The sequence below is a fragment of the Lynx canadensis genome, chromosome B1, assembly GCF_007474595.2.
Source record: "Lynx canadensis isolate LIC74 chromosome B1, mLynCan4.pri.v2, whole genome shotgun sequence".
In the NCBI taxonomy this organism is placed as follows: domain Eukaryota; kingdom Metazoa; phylum Chordata; class Mammalia; order Carnivora; family Felidae; genus Lynx; species Lynx canadensis.
The window spans coordinates 25,310,325-25,332,859 of NC_044306.2; the positions used below are offsets into that span (position 1 = coordinate 25,310,325).

At 43.0% G+C, this 22,535-nt stretch overlaps 1 protein-coding gene across 2 annotated transcripts in view; it reads right to left on the bottom strand.

The window, feature by feature from the left end:
- TRMT9B (tRNA methyltransferase 9B (putative)) overlaps nucleotides 1-6,170 on the bottom strand; it is a 70,188-nt gene extending 64,018 nt beyond the window's left edge. For both annotated transcript variants that reach the window (XM_030312249.1, XM_030312245.1), the window contains exon 1: nucleotides 5,760-6,170. The gene's annotated coding sequence lies outside the window, so the exon portion shown is untranslated. The remainder of the gene's footprint in view (nucleotides 1-5,759) is intronic.
- Nucleotides 6,171-22,535: the final 16,365 nt, after the last annotated feature.

The window sequence follows — 22,535 nt, forward strand, 5'->3', positions numbered from 1 at the left end:
AGCAGAGGCAAATATAAAATGATTGCATTCAGTAATCAAGATTAAGTCTTAGATACGCCAATGGAATTTCTGACTGCCGATAAATGATCATTTATGACTTAGTAATAGTAGAGAGTCCATCATATTTACTTTAATGGTTTGCAAAAACAGAATCTGACAAGTAGGGTATGAAATACATTATTACAGTCAATACTCTTATTTAATTTCCAATTAACAGGTCATTTCTATCTTTATGATCCTTAAAAAAAAGCACATTAAAATTATAGAGGAAAGAAAGATTTAGTAGAAACATAGAGACACAGATAACTCATCTAATGAAAGAGCCAGCCTGCCAGGAGCTATAATTTCTGTTATCACGCCCTGAATTCTTCCTTTGTATTGCTATGCATTAAACATAGCCTATCTGGGACTTTGGTGGGGAGGACTTTTTTAGAAATCAATTCTCCTGGTATTTGACTTTGATTACTAAACCAGAACAAAGGAATATTATTTCGTATTCAGATAGAACCACATGCAGAGGCAGGCACTTGGTAATTTTTAGTTATTTATTTGCTTGATGCTTTTTCCAGCAATTTCAACTATAATGACTATCATATCCATCTGTTTGAAATGGAAATTGGTTAGCAACCAGATCCTTTTTGGATTCTTACAATATATCATCTACCTGCTTTGAATGAAATATGCTAGCTCAGGCTCTGATGAAATATGTTTTAGATATGTAAGACGTGATGGGGTGTCACTCAGCTTTCATTCCAGTCTCCTTCAAGTGTGCGTTCCTCAATTGTGGAGGCTGGAAAGGTGTAAACTACATTTCCCAGAGTTCCTTGCAGCTAGGGTTCTGGGCACAGATCAGGTTCTGCCCATGGGATGAGCTGGATGAGAAGGGAGGGAGAGGGTATATAAATATATATATATATATATGTTTGCTAGCTTGTTTTTGTCATTAGTAGCTGTGTTCAGTCACTGGCTTCCTGTGTGGAATTGCACTTTGTAAGCAGCTAATCTGATCACTTGTGCCTTGGACTGTCAATAGCTCCAGTGGTGGCTCTGATTCCCAACCTTCATCCCTTGGCAATGACAGCAGCAGCCTTTTGGGGGGGGGGGGGCAGTTCCGCTGTGCTGTCTGGGTGTCATCCCTAGAGCTCAGCCTGGATCCTCTTCTCCCCTTTCAGCTGCAACCTCTTCTTCCAACCTTGTCAACACCTAACTCCCATACAAAAACCGTTTTGCTTACAGTAACTAGGATAGTTTCTATTATCTGCAGCCTCCCTCAACAGGGAAGAAGGGAGAGATGAGGGAATTCAGTGCACAAGACATTAGTTCTGATGCCTGGGAAGAACTGCCAAAGGGACAAAGTTTGTGCCCATCTGACACATACAGTTATACGTTAAGAACAGGGAGGAGATCAAGGGCCATACCATCCAGATCTACCCAAGTGAGGGCCAACACTGCAGGGCCTGAGGTTAAAGCCAAAGCATAGTTATGAGGGCTGAGAAATAATTCTGGGGACCCCTGGAGAGAGAAGAAAAAAACATTAAGGAAAAAAAAAATGACAGGGGAAAGAGGAAGGAAAAAGAAGGGAAATGAGAACAGGGAATAACGGTGAATAAAAGCACGCATATGGTGAAGAGAATCCTATGCCAGATTTTTCCCTGACCTTGCCTGGATGGTGCTGGAGAGCGGTCCACCAAGGATACATGCTGCTTCCTGCCCCTGCTCTGCAGGCCTAGCTCACAGCTTCTCAGAGCTGGGCTCAGGCTTCTCACATACACACTCAGGAGGCCTTTCCCTGGGTGAAATACACGTGACTCTGTCCCTATAGCTATTGAATAGACATATAAATTCAAACTGGGTAAATATGTATAACCCATAAATTTTTGTGTATATATGCATATAGAGAGAGAATAGCTGGAAATACACAAAATGGAAATACACAAATAAATTTGTATATAGGACACAGATGTGTGTGTAGGATAGCTGGAAACCTACAAAATGTGTATATTAAACAAAAATCTGTTAGATTTTTCAAGAGAAAATTAATCCCAGTGGTTTTCAAGTCAGACAATTAGTAATGCAAAGAGCTGACAAACTAGTCAATCATGGTACATATCGGTTTAGGCTCTGATCAGCTTCAAAAAAATGATTGTAAATATCTTTTGTGTAATGCATTAGAGTAGTCTGAGAGCCTAAGATGCTTGCTTACACAAAACAAGAGCTCTGAGACCATAATCCTCAGTATAAAAGACAAGAAAATGTGTGTCAGGGCCCAGGCCTGCTGTTCCAGCCTCATTCACAACATTGTCCCTTCCTCATAGATACCTGGCTCTCCTTGGCCCACCCCTACAGTATACATGTGCATGCAGTCTTCGCAGGCGCTGTTCCTTCCGTATCAAATGCTCTTCCTTCCTCAAGGACCTTCCTTCACAACCCCACCGCCACCGCCTTAAGCAAGCACTCCTGACATCCCTCCCTTCACCAGTCAAATTCCCTGTTTCTGCCCTTGACATTTTTCCTGCCTAGCACGAGCACCAGTGTAATTACAGGTTTACGTATGTATGCCAGCAGACAGGTGTTCCCTGAAAAGTTAGGTCTGTTTTTCTTGCTATGGTATTCTGAAGGCTCAGCATAGTGCCTTAGGTGCCTAGACAGTGCTGAACAAGTGAAAAGCTAAACGAATGCTATGGCTGTTTTGCCCCCAAAGTCGAAATGCTCCATTGTAAACTATGTAACTGTCCATGGGAAAACTAGAAACTATTATCATTTTATGAGGCCCATACTTCTTTTTTTTTTTTTTAACGTTTATTTATTTTTGAGACAGAGAGAGACAGAGCATGAACGGGGGAGGGTCAGAGAGAGGGAGACACAGACTCTGAAACAGGCTCCAGGCTCTGAGCGGTCAGCACAGAGCCCGAAGCGGGGCTCGAACTCACGGACCGCGAGATCATGACCTGAGCCGAAGTCGGCCGCTTAACCGACTGAGCCACCCAGGCGCCCCAGGAGGGCCATGCTTCTAATGGCATTAACAGAAACTAGCCAATTTAATGTTTAAATTCTATTTTAGAATTCCAACTGGTCATCTCTCCCTCCCCGTACTGTCTCATCATCATTTCCAAACACCACGGCAGGTAATGTCTTTAACCCTAGATAAGCCAAAGGCCTGCGTAAGGTAGAAGATATGCAGGCTTGGCAGGGTGAGCCTCTAGCTCCCAAAAGACTAACTACTAGGAGCCTAGCATATACTATAGTGTATACTGTGAGAGCATACAGAATACACCAGGACAGGAGAATGGCCCGTTCGCCTGCACGTTCGGTTCTCCTGTCAGTTACGCAGCAACCCCTCCATAGCCCCCCGGAGATGACATTTAGGGCAACACATTTCTCCTCCTAATACGACTGCTCACAGCGTGCTAACCGCACACTCCATATTACAAATTACTCCATGCGCTTCTCCCAACCACACTGGGAAGGCTCATTATCACCATTTCACAGGTGAGGAAATGGCCCCGAGATGGGATTCACTCCAGGTATTCCAGTGCGCGCTCTGAATTCCTTCTCTTGAGTGGTTAGAAGTTTGCCTGATTGGGAAGTGAGTAGCCAGAGAGAAAGCCGTCGACTCCTCTTGGATACCTCTTAGCTAGGGGTTCTACGCGACGTACTCTCTTACGACATCAAGAGAAGAAAATCACAAAAACCGAAGGACATTCAATTGGCCATGTGGCACCACCACACTTGCAGACCTTCCAGGGACCAAGCTATACCACAATCAGGCTCCATTTTTATTTCCTTCGGTGTGGTCTTAAATAAATCCCTGGCATCTTAACACTTCCATACCCGTCTTCTCAGAGCACCTTCTCACTTTCCCTACAGGTAGAAACATAAGATTGCACAGACAAGTGCTGACAGCCTCATACCAACAATGCATTATACCCAGGGCTAAATGACAATGAGAGCTTGACTCAATTCCTATCTAAAATACAAATCAGGGGCGCCTGGGTGGCGCAGTCGGTTAAGCGTCCGACTTCAGCCAGGTCACGATCTCGCGGTCCGGGAGTTCGAGCCCCGCGTCAGGCTCTGTGCTGACTGCTCAGAGCCTGGAGCCTGTTTCGGATTCTGTGTCTCCCTCTCTCTCTGCCCCTCCCCCGTTCATGCTCTGTCTCTCTCTGTCCCAAAATAAATAAACGTTGAAAAAAAAAAATTTTAAAATACAAATCAGAACATCACCATGCAGTAAAGAAAGATTTAGTTGCATTTTTTTCTCCTGTATATTGCCAAGCTTGACTGGTCCTTTGTAAAGGATAGAGTGATAGAACCTTCATCATGTGTTTCAAATTTTGGATACTAGTTTTCTAAAGGTGCATATGAATTATTTATAGTGACATGCATATAAGTATTCACATATCTACCTGCCAGAAATACCTTCTTTAGAGTCCTCTTAACCTCCAGCAAGATTTGGCTTTAGAAAATACACATAAACAGAGACTTAAGATTTATTTGGGAAGCACCTCTGCCCCTCCATTTTAAAACAGAATTAACCATGCAGACATAGTATTTTCAGTTTCACATCCCGCTGGTAAGTAAAATTTTTGTTAAAACCTTGACTACCTTGGTGATTTAGCTACAGCAACACACACACACACACACACACACACACACACGGACAAATAATTTCCAGAGAACGTCATACAATAATTGAACCTTTCTAGAAATAGGCTTTCTTTTGAATGACAAGAGGAGCCTATAGGGAGCTCAGGTCTCAAATCTGACCAAATGCATTCACAAAGCAGTTGTCTCTGGAGTGGTCTCGTTAGTGAGGAAACACTTTCCAACTTGTCAAGGTCTCCTTTAAAAGAAGTTATGTGCAATCCGTGGCCATCAGGGAGTCGCTTTCATTCTCTGCAAACAACCCTCTCCTCTGAGGTCCTCTCAAGATCCCTCACCAACACTGGAGAGTCCTTTACACTGCATGTTCAGTCAGGCATCAAGGACAGAAAAATCCACAATCTAAACTTCAAACGGAATTAACCATTCATTAGACAGTAACGTCAAGGATTCCATAGTTAATGAGCCACACGAATAGTATTACATTCAAAAGCTGAAAGGAGGAGTTAAATGTCAATCATTTGCCTGTAATATTGCTAATAACCTTAACCTCAAAACGATATAGATATCTTCTAGCTCTCTGCCCACAGGAAACGTTCAATGTACATTTAAATCCATGCATACCAACTGATATAAAGCTTTGCACGTAGATATTTACAGCCTTACCCTCTTTCTACATAAAGCGTTTCTATCCTTATGATATTTACCACAAAGAACCCAGGTAATACCACGCGATACACCTAGAGCAATATTACACAAATCCTAGCATCCCGTTTTGAAATTCCTTCTTAAACTGTGTTTTTTGTTGTCAGCTTTGACTATGTCCATAAGTTCTTTCACATCACCTAAGAAATATTCTGACCAACTTTCTAGGGTTATTAGCTGTCTCCTGCTAGTTAAAAATCAATTCCCAAGTGGTAGCTTCTAAAGGGAGAGATACACGTGTACTCCGTGAAAACAGAAATCTATTTTCACCTTTAAGACACTAAACATGTCCCCTGCAGCTCTGAGTTCTGACTTATCCGATGTTAACATCTGAAGCACATCCCGCAATCCCCTGCCGCATGGCAGGCTCGCCTGTTTTGATCACGTCTAAGTTTTCAAGGTAAACAGGTCACTCTCGGCGCCCGGAACGACAGAGGAAGAGAGCACGAACTCACCTAGGCGGTCAGACCCCGGACACAGGGGGCCCGAGCGCGCGAAGCGACCTGTCGCGCCCCCGACTCCCCGCGTGCGGGGGGAGGGCGGGCGCAGGGCGGGCAGAACTAGGGTGGGAAAGAGGCTCGCCGCCGCTCCCCTCTGCGGACCATTGTCAGCGCCACGGTCGCCGGCGCTTTCTGCACGGTATGGGGGCGGGAGACTCTACCGAACCGAATAGTTGCAATGCTCTCCCGGCGCCGGGGAGAAAAAGCTGCTTTTGCATCAGAGCCGGGGGCCGTACCAGGTGTAACTTCCACCCCTTGACCTATTTTAGAGTGTGAGAGCGAAAGCGGTAGGGAAAAATAGACGGAGCGCGCGCGGGGGGGGAGGGGAGGGGGGCTCCGGGACGCGCGTGCCCGAGTGGGAGCGCGCGCCCGCCCTGCCGGGGCTTCCAAAGAGAAGTTACGGCGAGGGCCCCGCGGCCTCCCGGGCCGCGGCTCGGCGGCGGGGCTCGGGGCTGGCCCCCTCCGCGAGCTCCTCCTGCCGCCGCCCGGGTCCAGGCTTCGCGCGCCCTCCTCCGCGCGCGCGCCCTGCGCGGGAAGCTCCGTTCCCGGGGCTCGGGGGCTTTCGGGCGGGCTCCGCGACAGTAGCTGGGCGACCGCCCGCGGCCCAGGGCGCGCGGTTCCCCGCCCCCGTCACCGTCCCCGCCTCCCCGACCCGCCCTCACCTCTCCGGAGGCGGTGCTTGGGCTCCGGCGGCGCCTCCAGGCCGGGAGGACTGACGGCCTCGGAGGGGCGGCGGAGCGGAGCCGGGGGAGTGTCGCCTCCCAACCCAGTGCCCTGGGGACGCCCCGCCCGAACGTTCCCGGGAAGTGAGGCTCTGCCGCTCCCGCCCGGCCTGGGGATGGGGGTGACCTTCCTGCCTCCTTCCCAGGCTCTGCGCATCAGCCTTTCCCGGCGTGGCCGGTCCTACGTGGGAGAGGACGCCAAGGGGAGTACACCTGGCCGGCCCGGAGCACAGCAACGCGGTACCTGGGGGTGACAACAACGTGACGCTTTAGCGCGTCTTTTCTCCTTTGATTTTTGCAACCACCTACTTCAACGGAGACGTGCCTGTTGGGTTTCTGGGATAACCGAAGTCCGAGGTGCCAATGCTTAGTCTCCAGATCTTGTCATTGAAATGGGATGCTTAACCTGCTCAAAGAGTTTTGCAAAACTAACCCCATCAAAATAGCATCTATCAGAAGAAGGGATGGAATTTAGGTTAGAAGTTTGTGTCTAAAACTGGACACGTCTGCCCCATGCACACCCTCTTGCTTCTGTAACAATAGGGTTTAACTACTTTCTGCCAAGTCCTTGGTGTGATAATCTTCAACCCCTATTAGTAAACAACTCACTAGTCGTCAGAAGCCTGTGCATTACAAAAAAAAAAAAAATTCTCGGGGGGGGGGGGGCGCTACTCTAGGGCTCCCATAGACACTGGTGTATTTAAGGTGCTACTAAGAGGGTGGGTGGAGATCAGCATACATAGTTTGTGATTCTGAAATAATGTGCCAGTGCAGCACTATATTGGGGTAGGGGAAGGAACCTTTACTTGGGTACTTCCATGCTCAGGAGAATCAAATCGACATTTCCTTTCTCTGTAGAAGTTTCCCTTTCGCATTTAAAAGGGGGAAAAATCATGAGCCTGATTTCACATGTTTTTCTTGAGCTGGATCCCAGCCCACTGAAGTGCCACTGGTGATTTTTATTTCTATTCCGTGGAGATGCAACCGCAATACGTCCTTGAGTGCAAGATACATATATTTGACACTGTGATGTCCCGTGCCATCTTCTAGCGGTGCACTAGGGGACAAGGCACACCTAAATGAGTATAGTGACTTAAACATAGCAGGTACCTAGTAAATACCTGTCCAGTGAATGGGGTCTCAACAGTATGTGATAAATACAAAAGTGGCCTGTTTCCAATTCTGCGGGAAAGCATGAGGGAAATCAGTTAAAAGTGACGCGGTGAGGGAAGACGCCCTGGAGGTGGTGACAGGTGCAGGATTTCGCTATGGAGAATCGGCTAAGGGATGAAAGTAAGAAAGTCTGTTTACTATGTTTCTGAGATATGGCAGGAGAAGAGGTTCTTAACATTTTGTAGGTATTAGGCTCATCTAAGAATCTGAGAGAAGTTTTGGAACGTTCCTATATAAAAAACAAATGTAAAAATGTTTGCCTATATTTTTCTGGGATTTCACAGACTGGCTAAGGCAAATCTACAGAATCCCTAGAGTTCTGTGGACTTGAGTTACCATTTCCTCATTCGGCGGCAGGGAGAAAAATAAGATTATTCTACTTGAGGCCATCATAACAGGCATTTCCATGGCCACCACCAGAATTTGGGTAATGACCAAGGGAATAGAAAGAAAATTGTGCCGTAGAGGAAATGTGTACACTTGACAAGTAGAGCCCTCTTTCTCTTGAAGCTAAAACATAGCATTTGTGTTCTTTTTGTACCTGAGAATTTCACTTTCATCTCTCAGCAAAAAGATAAAATAAAATATGGCTGTCAAACATGGCTGATGCAGGGCCGGTACATGGAAGGGAATGGCAGGCAGGGTATCGAATTATCATCTCCTTACTTGTGATGTTTGACATTATTCGTGAACAAAGGTAAGTAATCTTTGCTCTCAAGTAGACATAACCAATTCTATGATATTTCTTTTTATTTTAATTTTTTAAGTTTATTTATGAGAGAGACAGCATGAGTGGGGGAGGGGCAGAGACAGAGAGAAAGAGAGAGAGAGAGAGAGACAGAATCTGAAGCAGGCTCCAGGTTCTGAGTTGTCAGCACAGAGCCTGACACGGGACTCAAGCTCACAAACCATGAGATCATGACCTGAGCCAAAGTCGGATGCTTAACTGACTAAGCCACCCAGGCACCCCTATGATATTTCTTAATTTGGCTGGTTAAAATAGAAATTTGATATTAAAATTTCTTTTTCTTCCTTCCTTCCTTCCTTCCTTCCTTCCTTCCTTCCTTCCTTCCTTCCTTCCTTCCGAGAGAATCTTAAGTAGGCTCCACGCTGATTGATGCAGGGCTCTATCTCATGACCTGAGCCAAAATCAAGAGTCAGATGCTGAACTGACCAAGCCACCCAAGTCCCCCTGTATTAAAAAAAATTTTTTTAAAGAAATAATACAAATCTGGCAGTGATGCCACACAGAAGATTCCAGTAGTCCCGCTTTACCCACGTTTTCACTTTCTGTGGTCTCAGTTACCTGGCTGTCAATTGCAGTCTGGAAGCAGACGTTCCTTCTCATATATCAGAACATTAGTCGTCAACAGTCACCTAATGCTACGTCACAACACTGTGGTCACTCACCTCACTTCCTCCCCTCTCCAGGGCATTTTATCATCTCATATCTTCATAAGAAGAAGGGTGAATGCAGAACAATAAAATAGCTTGAGAGAGACAGAGCCCACTTTCCCATACCTACTATTACAGTATATTTGTGGAATAATTCCATTTTATTATTAGTTATCGTTGTGAGCCTCTTACTGTGCCTACCTTATAAATTGAACTTTATCAGAGATATGTGTGATAAGAAAAAACATAGGATACCTAGGGTTCTGTCCCGTCCCCGGTTTCAGGCAACCACTGGGAGTCTTGGAAGGTGTCCCTTGTTGACAACTGTTTTATTAAAAAGTAGAGTCTAGGGGCGCCTGGGTGACTCAGTCGGTTAAGCGTCCGACTTCAGCTCAGGTCACAATCTCGCGGTCCGTGAGTTTGAGCCTTGCGTCGGACTCTGGGCTGACAGCTTAGAGCCTGGAGCCTGCTTCCGATTCTGTGTCCCCCTCTCTCTCTGCCCCTCCCCCATTCATGCTCTGTCTCTCTCTGTCTCAAAAATAAATAAACATTAAAAAAAATTTAAAAAAAAGTAGAGTCTATATAGAAACAATGGGTCTTCTCTTACAGTTAATTATGAAATAAGTGTTGGTGATGGCCTCAACAGAAGTTAGATCACTGTGGAACATGTAACAAGTGTTCTCCTGTTTCTTTATAAATTTACACTTCATTTTGTATTGCTTAGTTAACTAAATTCCTTTATTATTATATATATTTGTATATCATATACACTGTGTGTAAAATAAATATGTGAATACATTATACATAATACATGTAAATATATAAAATATGTTATATTGAAAATGTAACACTAATATATAACTATATATAATATTGTCTATATTATATATTATTGTGTAACACGTTATGTTACTTTGTCTTATTGTTATGTTGCTTAGTCAACTCAGTTCCTTAGTTCGTGAACTCTGGGTCTGGCACGTGCCTCTTGAGCAGATGGGAGGCCACGTTTCTCTGAGTATCTGCTCTGTGCCTTCAGAGAAAGGCAGTGACGGTGGTTCCTCACACAGAGGTACTATATTTGCCATCACGTGACTCACCCAACAAAGGGTTCGTGTCCACCTAACAGAGCTGTCTGGTTTGTCCTGTGGCCCACAAGGCGGTGGCTGGAAGCATGCTGCCAGATAGAGATATGCAGTATGGAGGCTGAGACCTGATGAGATCCTTTCCTAAGTGGCTTAAAGGCGAGGCTTGGATTCGAATCCGGGCGGCGAGTGCTCTAGAGCCTGTGTCTTAACCTGTCTGCTCTCTGCCCCGAGAGAGAGGCAAAGACCGAGTTAAACTGGGCCACATACACATGGCCAAGTCACAATGTAGGAGTGATGGGTGGCTTGACGGCTGAGAACTCACCCTACTATCCTACCTGGAGCTGCGTTTCCTCGTTAACCTTCCAGGACCTTGGGCTTCCTTACTTTGTCATGTAGCTTCCTGATAAGTCTTATCGACGTAGATAACGGGCTTCTCTTCTTTATAACCTGAATGAACACAGCATACTGGTGGTCTGTAACACCACCATGGCAGGAAACAGAGACATAACCATCCCGTCTGTGGCTCTGTTTTTTTAGTGTCTCCTTTCCTCCTGATAAAATCAGAAGATTCCTTCTTAGAGATGTTATCCGAAATCAACTGTCTACAAATCAAATCACGTTTTTTACCAGCAAATTTTTTTAGTGAACTGAATCTTTTCCCACAAAAAATAGCATTTCTTTTCTCTGAACCATCATGAAAATTATATCCAGAATTTAGCAGTTTTTTTTTAACCACTTATTTAGTGGAAATATGGGGGAAAATACAAATCAATATTTACTAAAACCAAATTATTTCACATCCCTTCTGCTTGAGATTCAATACCAGCTCTCCTTGGCTTTTTAAATACCACACATCCCATAGAATAGGCCAGAGTGCCCCTCACGGCCTGGCCCCAAGCTACCTTTCTGGGCTCAAGGAAAATCATGAGATTTCTCCAGCTTATACAGCCCTAAATTCCAGGCCTCTAATTAAAGTTACGGCACTTATGTAGAAATTCATAGAAGCTGTTTTCCTAGAGCTTGTGACCACTTATTCAGTTTGTCCTCCTTGCCTATCATAGTTCTTAGCATTTAGTTAGAGCTCAGTGCATACATTTGACTTAATTAATTTGCATGTATTGCGATAAGCCTCGGATTGTGCTGTATGATACTTAGAAAACTATTTCATTCGTTTCACCTTTGGCTGTCTACTACATAAAAAGCCCCTGGTCAGTACTGGCTTTAACCACTTGGGTGCTTATTTGTTATTACCACAATAGAGACAGACTTAAAAAAAAAAAAAAAAAAAAAAACATTGCTGTGTTTTTCCCTTCATTTCTCCTCCTTTCAAAGTTATTCCGTATTTTTGAGCGATCCTAACTAGTTTAGAAAGATAACATCTTGGTGCATAAGAAAATCGGACCTCTCAACAAATGGAATGGTAAACTGAGGTGAAGTTACCTACAGATTATAGGAAGAAATTGATAGGTGCTCCCAGAATGATCTCTGTAGGAGACCAGAGCTAAAATAGTCTGACAACAGGGATAGGAAAGGCTCACGCTTTGTTACCTCATTGGTTTCAAAGCCTTCCCCATAATAAACCAGTCGAACTGGCCTGGGGATCAAGGAGCTCACGGCTGTTGATAATATAAATCAGCACATCCTAGGAAGAGAAGCACTAAACAAAAGCTGTCCTTGGCATCTGGGGCGTGCATGGGCTGGGGTCCGGGACGCCATCCACCTAAGTCCTAAACCCTTCTCCAGCCTCCGTGGTGCTAACAGAGGCTAGAACTGCTGCCTTTTTCCAAGGAACTGGCATTGTCCAGACCTGTGAAGCCTTCAAGGCCTCTTTGGGGTAAACTGAATTTCCCAGCATGAAGGAATCAATGGTTTCTTATCTGGTAGGGTTTTATGGGCTTTCTGTCTTCCTGAATTACAGAAAAAATAGCCCTGCCAAAAATTGCAATACTTCTCAAGCACCCGTCCTTGGTTCTCTGCTTTTCTCTCTCCGTAATCTTTCCCTGGACAGCTTCATCCAACTTTATAACTGCAAGCAGAATTTCTGCGTAGATGGATAAAAAAAAAATCTGTGTCTCTGAGTTGGTCCTCTCCTAAAATTCTGGATCCACGTTGCTAGCATTTTGCTTGCCCTCTCTGACCTCGGTACATTTGAATCGGAGATCCGATGCCCCGTTGAACTAACCCAGCTACTCTCTGCTTTCTTCTATGAATCCCTAGCACACCTGGCACATCCTTAAACTATTTGCTTCTTATCCCTCCGGCGCCCACCAGCTGCCCGTTGTATCTTTGTAATACTTTTACTTATCTACTCCTCTCCCTGCCTACTGTTTCTACCCTCCATGTTTATGTCCCATTACTTCTCACCTGGATGATTATAATAATTGTTCAGTCTTGTCTCCTGACTTCCAAGGCCATCTCTTTCCCCAAACCTTTTAGCTTTTATCTGGAATTCATCTCTCTGTCCTGAGAATTTTTTTTTTAATCTAAATCCTATTTTTCTTTCTCTATATCCTATTTGAGACACATATCACTAACTTCTACAAAAACGATTCGTTCATTTCTTTATTCAACACGTATTTACCGAACCGTTATTATGTGCCAGATAGCGTGCTAGGAAAACACTGGCGAGCAAAACGGATAAACTGAAACAGCTCTCCTCATGGAACCTGTGGTCTAGTGGGATCTCTGCCATTAATCAAATTATTACAGACAGTACAAATAAAATGTGTCGTTCGCAACTGAAACGTGTATATGGAAGGAAGATTACAGAATGTCATCAAAACTCACGCGTCCCGCCTTTCCCTAAAGGGAACACAGGGGTAGCATTCATCCTGTGCCCTCAGAGTCACGACTGTGGAGGTGTTTAATAAGTTTTTGTTGAAGGAATGGATACATCCTCTTCTTTCTGATGTGTGAGTATGTGACGCTTTCTGTATTGCACAGTATTGGATAAAATACACAGCAGGTATGTCCTCAGATGCTGATCTCAGCACACGGCCACTTAAGCTGTTGAGCTGTTTACTTTCGCTTCCATAACCACAAATCCATGGGTCATCTAGCTCCAGGTGCACCTTCTCCTTGCCTGCATAACAACGTGTAGACTCTTGTTATTCTAGCAAGAGCGTTATCAAGAACAGTCTTTGCTGTTCTTATTCTCACTAGTAATATGCTGTGCTTACCAGCACAAAGCCCATTGTTCCTTACAGTTCATAATGTTTGCCGAAGATGGAAAACAACGCTGTGTCTCTTGCCCCAAGGGGCAACAGTGTCATCTTCCACTATCGTTTGTGTTGTTTTCCTGCTTCCTCTCCACCTCTGGGGCAATTTGGGTGTTGCTTCTGTGTGCTGCTTCTCCTAACTTCTGCCCTGTTGCTCTTTCCTGAGCTTTTATTTGTCATCTTGTGATTTTTGGAGTCAGCTTTTAGCTGGAACAGTGAGTGACACATGTCTCCTGGTATATCCCCCCCCCACCTCTCTCCCCCACCCCCACCATGCTGTTATATAATTCTTTTGCAAGAAGCACTCTCAGACACAGAATCTCAGGTATGATTTTTTGTGCGTCTATGTGTTGTTTGTTTTTGGCTTAGAGTGGGCAGGGAACAGGAGAGAGGAACTTATTAGTCATGGTAGACAAAGGAAGACTGTAAAAAATAAATTCCAATAACAGAGAACGTGCTACGTTAAAAAAAAATGGAATATCTATCATGGAGGGAAAATATGGAATTATGATTTTGAAGACAATGTTGTCACCTGGAAATTCAACGTAATGTTAAGTGGAAAGGCATTTTGGTCACCGTTTCGTAAATATTATATTTACATCTTTGTATGGGGAAAATGCCAAAATGTTAATAGTGGTTTCCTCTGGGTGGTGAAACTCTCATTTTTACACTCTCCTATACATTTTTTGAAGAGCAAGGGATTGTATGTAGTTTGGGGGCAAAACATATTCCTATTTGCAGCCACGACGGAGCCTATTTGCAGTCCTCAAGGATTTTATTGTCACTGCATCCCTGCCATTACCGATCAAGCGTGTGAGAAGCAGGATCGACATGCGGAAAGCTGTCCTGTTCCTTTTCTTTAATATTATTTTAAATTCTCAAGGGCAGTAGTGAGAGAAAGTCCAGTTGTTTTAAATATAGATTTCCCAATTACTACAGCATTCACTTACCAACAAGCTATTCGCAGCTACGTCACACACACAGCCATATGTGCCCCATATTGTATTGTAGCTAACTTACTTGTCGTGTTCCATCCTGTTTGTGAGGTAAAACGAAATGTCAGCTCTCTGGCTAAGTGTTTTGATTGCATCTACCTATTGGTAACGGTAATCTTGAGTTTATATGAAAGTCAGTTCTGGGAAAAATGGAGTAGATCTGTGTGTACGTGTGCAAATGTGTGCACTTGTGTGTGTGCGTGTGTGTGTGTGTGTGTAGTTCCTGGAGATTTAATAGTCTGGGGAAAAGGAAAGGTGAATTTTTATGCGGTTATTTTTCTTTTTCTTTGATGATATTTTTGGAACTTTTAGGGGTACAACTTGTTTTTAAGCTTATTTATTGTGAGAGAGAGAGTGAGCAGGAGAGGGAAAGGGAGAAAAAGGGAGAGAGAGAATCCCAAGCAGGCTCCACACTGTCAGCAGGGAGCTTCATGTGAGCTCGAACCCATAAACTGTGAGACCGTGACCTGAGCCAAAACCAAGAGTCAGACGCTCAACTGACTGAGCCACCCAGGTGCCCCTGAGGGTATAGCTTCTAAAAAAAAAAAAAAAAAAAAAAAAAAAAAAAAAAAAAAAAGTGTTTAAGATTAGGTACGAATATATGTTACCAGAAGTTAACTTGCTGTAAAATCGTTTCCGAAAACTATGAAATAAGAAAATTTTGTTAGAAAACCATTTGCAGTTGTCAAAGTACAATTATTATCTTCTGAGAACAAGACAATACTACTCTACCACAATCCTAGTGAAAACCAGAGTTCTTTGACCCTGATCTGAATAAAGATCTCTAAGTCTTAGATCACTTACCTGCAAAGTGAGAGAGTTCAGTTGTAAGATCCCTGAGGGTCCCACACAGTTCTTAAAACAGAAAGCATTTTTGTTTGTTTCTAGAAAGTTTTAAGTTAAGAAGGGATTTGGTGTCTTCTTTATCTTACTCATTTATGATCAAGTCAGTTCTAGGAAAAATGGGGAAGGAGATTGGGTAGGAGAAGCCTGAGTAGGAGGTTTCTATTTTCCAAGCTGGATTTCAGAGGTCTGGAAGGGGAGTTAACAGTTGGTCATAGCTTCTATTTAATTTACGTGAAGAATTTAGGAAGGACTTGCAATAGGAAAGAGGAAAGAGACGTATTCTGAGAGGATCCAGAGGGCAAACTTGGGGCCAGCCAAAGTGAGTCATAGGGGAGAACATTTAGACTCAAGAAGAGGAAGATATTTCTGAAGTTTGAACTGCCGGAAAGCAGGCACCCTTCAAGAGGTACAATTCTTTGTCACTGGACAGGCAGACAAGGAGGCCAGCCCACTTATGGCTGATGTTTGAAGAGGGAATCCATACATCAGATAACACGCCATGCTTCAAAGATACCTCAGAGTCCTTTCCAGAGCTGAGATTCTTTGATGTGCTGTTGACAAAGGGTGTGGAGACATGGCAGAACACGAAGTCTGTTCAGGTGTGTGGACAAAGAGTGAGGCTGGTGTTTACAACACAGCCTTTGCAAATCTTCTTTCTCTTTCCTTCTCTTTCATCTTCTCTATTACAGGAAAGACCCTGGTTATGTGTGGAAACAGCAGTCAAGCCAAGGTATAAAATAACATGGGAAGGGGTTTGCAATGATTGGTTTCAGCCCATTATTAGGAACATGGCTGAGACCAGAGCGGGAGTATGCTTTAGAGACGGTGGGGCACCTGTGCACAGGTCAGCAGGGGAAACTGCGTTCTGGGTTAAGCAGAAGACTGCTCATACCACTGATCTGGAATTTGTACTTCCTTTTTCTCACTTAACATGAAAGAAGAAAGGAAATAAAATAAGCAAATAAAGATCATCAGTAGGAAGGTGATTAAAAGCATTAAAAAAAATCCAACTGAAAAAACAACTGAAAAAATAAGGATATTTGGGTTGGGGGGGGTTTCATTCTGTTTTGTTTTGTCTAAAAGCGAAAATAAATTGCCATCACCCAACAAGAATCAGAAACCAGGCGAAAATGCCTTTCTGAGGGGACGATTGCAGGTGAAGTGGACCAGAGGTTAAGTCACTGCCAAGGGGCAGACAGGTGTGAAAGTCCTCTGCCCATGCATTTTCTATTATTGCAGGAGAAAACTCATTCATCATTTTGGACAGTGGCTCTTTCATCCCCAGGGCAAAAGCTTTTCTGCACTATACTGGCCGCACATAGACAAATGTAATGTAATATAGGTAGACTTTCCTCATGAGCTCAGTTTTATCTGATCAGAAATCAAATCAGTATAGCCTGAAGAGAACAACGTAAGAGGAATGTCAAACACAATTTCCTGTATCCAAACTGAATACACGTTAAGAGAATTTTCTTTACACAAGAGTTAAATTGACTGAAGAAACAAATGTTCATTCAAAACAGAAAGCCATCTTATGTGGAATAAAAATGAACTTTTTTTTTTCAAAATTTCATTTTATACCTGTATTCATAAATTATATGTATAACGTTGGTATATCAAAGCTCCAGCTTTGAAGAAAATCTGAAATAGCTTGGAGTTCTAGAGTTCTATATCTCTGATTGTCATGTTCAACTGTTAGTGAAATTTTATGTTAGAATTATTTAGGGGCGCATGGGGGGCTCAGTTGGTGAGTAAGCACCTGACTTCGGCCCAGGTCATGATCTCATGGTTTGTGAGTTCGAGCCCTGCATCGGGCTGTCTGCTGTCGGCACAGAGCCGGCTTTGGATCCTCTGTCCTCCTCTGTCTCTGCTCCTCTCCCTCGTGTGCACGCTCTCTGTCTCTCAAAAATAAATAAACATGAAAAAAATTATTTGGAATTTTTCCAGCATGTATTGATCCAGGACCCCGATGCATGTAAGAGAAAGAAGGGAAACAACAAGGATTTGAAATGATATTTTAGCTCTTTACTATTGAGCTATTACTAAGAGAGGAAAACAAAATCGAAAAGCAAACGAAACAAGACAAAATTATTTGCTTCTTAGTGAATTAATTTTTAATGTTGCTGGCCAATTATTCTAACACAAGAGTAAAGCAAAGAGTTTCCTTAGGGAGGTCTTCTTGTCTTTATGAGAAAATAACATAAAAGAATCACATCGTGTTAATAAAGCAATTATGTGTGCATACAAAGTTTAAAAACTGTAAGGGATTTTTGAGACAATAGAGAGTGTGTGAAGGAAACAAATGTTTATTCTAAAAATATCTGATAATTTAGAATTACATGAAAAACAAAACAAAACAAAATCCATAACTGCACCAATTAAAGACATCATTGTTAACGTTTTAGGGCATTTCCTTCCTGTGTGTCCCTGTCCGTCCGATATTTTGAAAATCAAAATTAGGTTGATATTATATCTATTTTTGCTTTATATTGTATCTTTGTGCAACATATCCATGCTGTTCAGTAATCTCCAGAAACACTGATTTTAGCATCATCATCATAGGTCCTTTTTAAAAGATGTATCATGAGCCAGCTGGTAGACAAAATACGATGATGCATTAACACAGGTAATCCACAGGAGAGCCCAGGGCAACATTATTATACTTACTGATACTGTCCTTCTTTTGTTTGTTTACAAATAAGGAAACTGAGGTAAGGGAGCTTGAGTGACTCACCCAAAGCCAATGAGCGATATGGCTGTGCCTTGAAACGATTTGGTTCTAACTCTAACGCCAATACTCTTAGTGATTATGATACACCACCTCTACGTGAGAAATGTAAATGATGCAAATAAATTGGCAAAACCTTTTTTTAAACCTTGTCAAGCAATCAAATAACATCCTTCAGAGAAGCCTTGCTGAATAAATCACCGTGACAGCTACATCAACCGCATCTTCCCTCGGAGAACAGATAATTACTCTCTGGACAACATCTTACATTTGCTTTTTCAAAGCTCTGAGTTTTATTTTTGTGTGTGTGTGTGTGTGTGTGTGTGTGTGTGTGTGTGTGACAGAGAGAGAGAGAGAGAGAGAGAGAGAGAGAGAGAGAAGGGGAGAGGGGAGAAAGGGGAGAAGGGAGAGAGAGAGAGAGAGAGAGAGAGCGCGCGAATATCCCTAGCAGGCTCCCAGCTGAGTGTGGAGCCCAACGCAGGGCTCCAACCCATGACTCACGACCCTGGGATCATGACCTGAGCCAAAAGAGTCAGACGCTTAGCCCACTGAGTCATCCAGGTGGCCCACAAAGCTCTGAGTTTTAAAAGGGCAATACATTTGTCTCTGTGTTTGGGGAAGACTATAAGCCTACCTTAAATTATATATGGAAACCCAGAGAATACAATACAATTTTTTTATAGTAATATTACATGAATTGTAAACTAAAGTGTTCATAAAGTGCTGCTCTGTTTTTTGGTACTTACCATTCCTTACACTGTGTTATTTTTCTTATTATATGTAAGTGCTGATCTCTGCCTGAGTTGTCAACCTCTTCAGTAAATTATATCACTTCTTGCATTTCAGAATCTAACACTTTATCTTGCAAAATATTCAACATTTATTTGCAATACACGTGATTGTATTCCATTCAGTGTATCGGTTCTTAAATACTAAATATTTAAATGCTACACGGTAGTCCCCTTATATGAATTAGCCTTTATAGATAATCTTGAGTCTAGCAGAGATAATGCTAAGTGTTCAGGACAGGTCCATTTACCTCCTTGGCACATGGGGAAACTGCAGAGCCCAGCCTCCTTTTCTATTGAGTGGGACGATGTCTGTGTGACTTAATCCTGGCCAAAAGAATGTGGAAAGAAGTGATGTATGCCTTTCTAGTGTTAGTTCTTACCCCCTACATCCTCCTCTAGATATGGTCTCTCTCTCTGTCTTTCTCTCTCTCTCTCTCTCTCTCTCTCTCTCTCTCTCTCTCTCTCTCTCTCTCACAGGTGCACACACATACACACATGCAGGATTCACATGGAAAACAACTCCTAGAATCATAGGTCCATGAATCTCCATGTGAATACTAAACTGGACTGTGATGTGAGCTCTTGAAATCTGGGGGTTGTTTGTTACAGCATACAACATATCCCATCGTGTTATCATGTCCTGAGTTTCTGTTATGCACTACGCCAGTATATACTAATGTATTTCTCTTCCCTTTGCTTCTACTCTTTCTTCAACCTGGTGTTCCCTCCTTCCACATCTTTACCTATTAAAATGCTACATATGACTCAGCACCAATATCCCCTGTTTGAAGTTTTGTTTCATATGAGAGGCAGAATAATCTTGCTAAACTGTCACAAAGCTTCGTTGCCTTACTGTAGGTTCTTAGCTGAGTGTTGGTCACTACTATATCCCCAGTCCTTTGTCCAGTGGTTGGCATTTATTATCACCCAATAATTCTTGTCAACAAATGGATGGATGGATGGATGGATGGATGGACAGATGAGTGCATTTCATTTCTCCCACAGGTTTGATAAATTCTTTGTGTGTAGATCATGGTTCATTTATCTTTATACTTCCCAGTCACAGACAGAACTTGGCACATGGGAGGCACTCCAAAAGTTTGTGGAATAGCTAAAGTGCCATTGACAATGATAGAGGTACATTTTTTTTTTCTTAGAGTACGCGTTCATCAGAGTTTTATAGTTCTTCAAATATTTAATAACTTTCACAGATGGGAAATTTATCACTACATTTGACCCAGATTCCCCCAATTGCAATTTCAAGTCTTCCACGAGTCTCAATTACCCTACACTCACAGCACTTTTGAGCAGGAAGAAGTTCACTTCTCATAAGCTACTTCTGTCTGATTGATGCATTTACAGAAGAGATCGTAATGATTCAATTGCTCTAAATCAATACTGCTGCAAGATTTCAGGAAAGACAGGGTTTCTTTAGAGTCTTCTATCATATATTCCTTTTCCTGTGTGGTTTCTATGATTGATCACAGATTCGTGCTCGTATGGAGGTGGAAAATGGAGATGTAATTGTTGGGGAGAAATTAGGAAGGTGGTAGTAGGCGATGCTGACTCCATTACCAAAGGCTCAGGAATGACTCCTACAAACAGAAAAGAAAATATAAAGCATTTTGCAACTATGAAATCAAGAAATAGGTATCTCATGAGTAAGTAAGGTGGAAATCTGTATTTCTTGCCAAATATTATACAAGGGCAGCTAACTGAGCTTTTACATTATAATGGCACAACTAACACCCAAGTGTGTTTTGGTAAAACTTCAAATAATAAGTACAGGAACAGAAAGGCCCTTGCCACAGCCTCCTTCTCAGAGTATACACTCTTCTTTCCAGAAGTAACCTTTGGGGAGAGTGTAGGTCATCCCGCTAGGCTTCTGTGCCATCACCAACACGCATTCGTCTATGCAGATGTGGTGTGTGGGATGGGGAGCAGCTCTTCCCTAAATGTCCGACCGGATGGATCAATCTGCCTCTTGCTTTACTTGTTCTCCCACTGTGTCTTGAAAACTCCTTGAAATCCATATGCATAGCTTCACCTGTTCTTTTTAACTGCTGCTGTGACATCCACTGTGAGATTTACCACATTTCACTTAACCACGTCTCTGTTGGTAGAGATTTACATGACTTCTGAATTTATCATTATGCACAGTCATAATGGCAATCATTGCATTTGACCATCTGTGCGCACGTATGAGTTTTCCTGCAGGGTGAAATGTGAGAAGTGGAATATCTGTATCAAAGGATATTTATAGTACATTTACAATTTTGATGAATGTTCTTCAGGGCCCTTCCGCAAAAACCCCACCTATTTATTGTCCCAACAGTGTATGACGGTACCGCCTTGTCAGTGCTGGACACTGAAAATCTTTGTTGGGGAACCTGGGTGGCTCAGTCGGTTAAGCATCCGACTTCGGCTCCGGTCATGATCTCAGGGTTCGCGAGTTCGAGCCCCGCATCCGGCTCTGTGCTGACAGCTTGGAGCCTGGAGCCTGCTTCGGATTCTGTGTCTCCCTCTCTCTCTCTCTCTCTCTCTCTGCCCCTCCCCTGCTCGTGCTCTGTCCCTCTCTCTCTCTCTCAAAAATAAAATATTAAAAACAATTTTAACAAAAAAAAATCTTTGTAATTTTTTCTGCCAACTCTGTAGATTAAAAAAATACCTCCTTGTTCCTTTATTTCGCATTTCTCTAATTGGTAAGAAGGTTGAACAACTTTTGCCATCTATAGTTCTTTTGTGAGTTGCCTATTCTCGGATTTCATACTTGGATTTTTTTTTTCTTATTGATTCGCAAGAGACTTTTATGTATTCTAGATAATCCTTTGTTTGCTCTAAATGTTGCAAATATTTTCCCCCAGTCAGTTACAAGTCTTTTTAATCTTGTTTGTGTATTTTTTGTCACACAACTGCTTTACAGTTTTAGGTAGTCAAAACTGTCCATCTTCTGAGCTTCTGGGATTTGTATTTTGCTTATAAAATCTTTCTCCTTCCCAAGATTATAAAAATCCTTGCCTGTGGTTTCTTACAATGCCTTTGTTGTAGTTACCGTTGTCGCTGCTGTTACGGTGTGAGATAAGGATCGTGGTCGACACAGTGAAATGCCTCACTGAATGACCATCCCACCCTCCTTCAAGCCTTCCATATAACTGGGGTTTGGGGATGTGAATCTGGTTCTACCAACAGGAGGCACTTACAACTGTATTTGAACTGAGTTGTTTAGAGAGAGAGAAAAAAAGTGCATGGGCATTCTTGTGCAGGCTCGAATCATGGCAGAGGCAGCGACTTCTGGAATCAGCAGCTCTGGTGGCTGCCTCTAATCGGGCAGACGGATGCCTGTCTTGGCAGCTTGCGAGATGGCAAAGGGGTGTGGTTCCGAAGCAACAGCTGTGGTACAACTTTCTGGTTTTGCAGCTTCCTCTTGTAGTTCATGCGTCAGTTCCTTGGCTGTTTAGTTCCGTGGTGTGGTTTTGGTAGTCATTCCTGGAGATGCAGCCTGCGATCTTTTTCTTCGCTTATTCGCTGCAGCATTTTGTGAACTCCACATCCTCCTTGTTTAAATTCTTTCATTGTAAGCTAGTTTGAGAAAACTTGATTGCCCAGAACTCAGAGTCTTAACCAAAGCGAGATCTAACTTTCTGCTTTTCTCCCAAATCTGTCCTGACATTTGAGCACACTTTTCTCCTTTTGTTTGAAATGTCTCTGTCTTACTGAGTTTCCATGATTACATTTTAAGGGGCAATTTCTGCAGGTTTCTTTTCTGTTCCATTCGTCT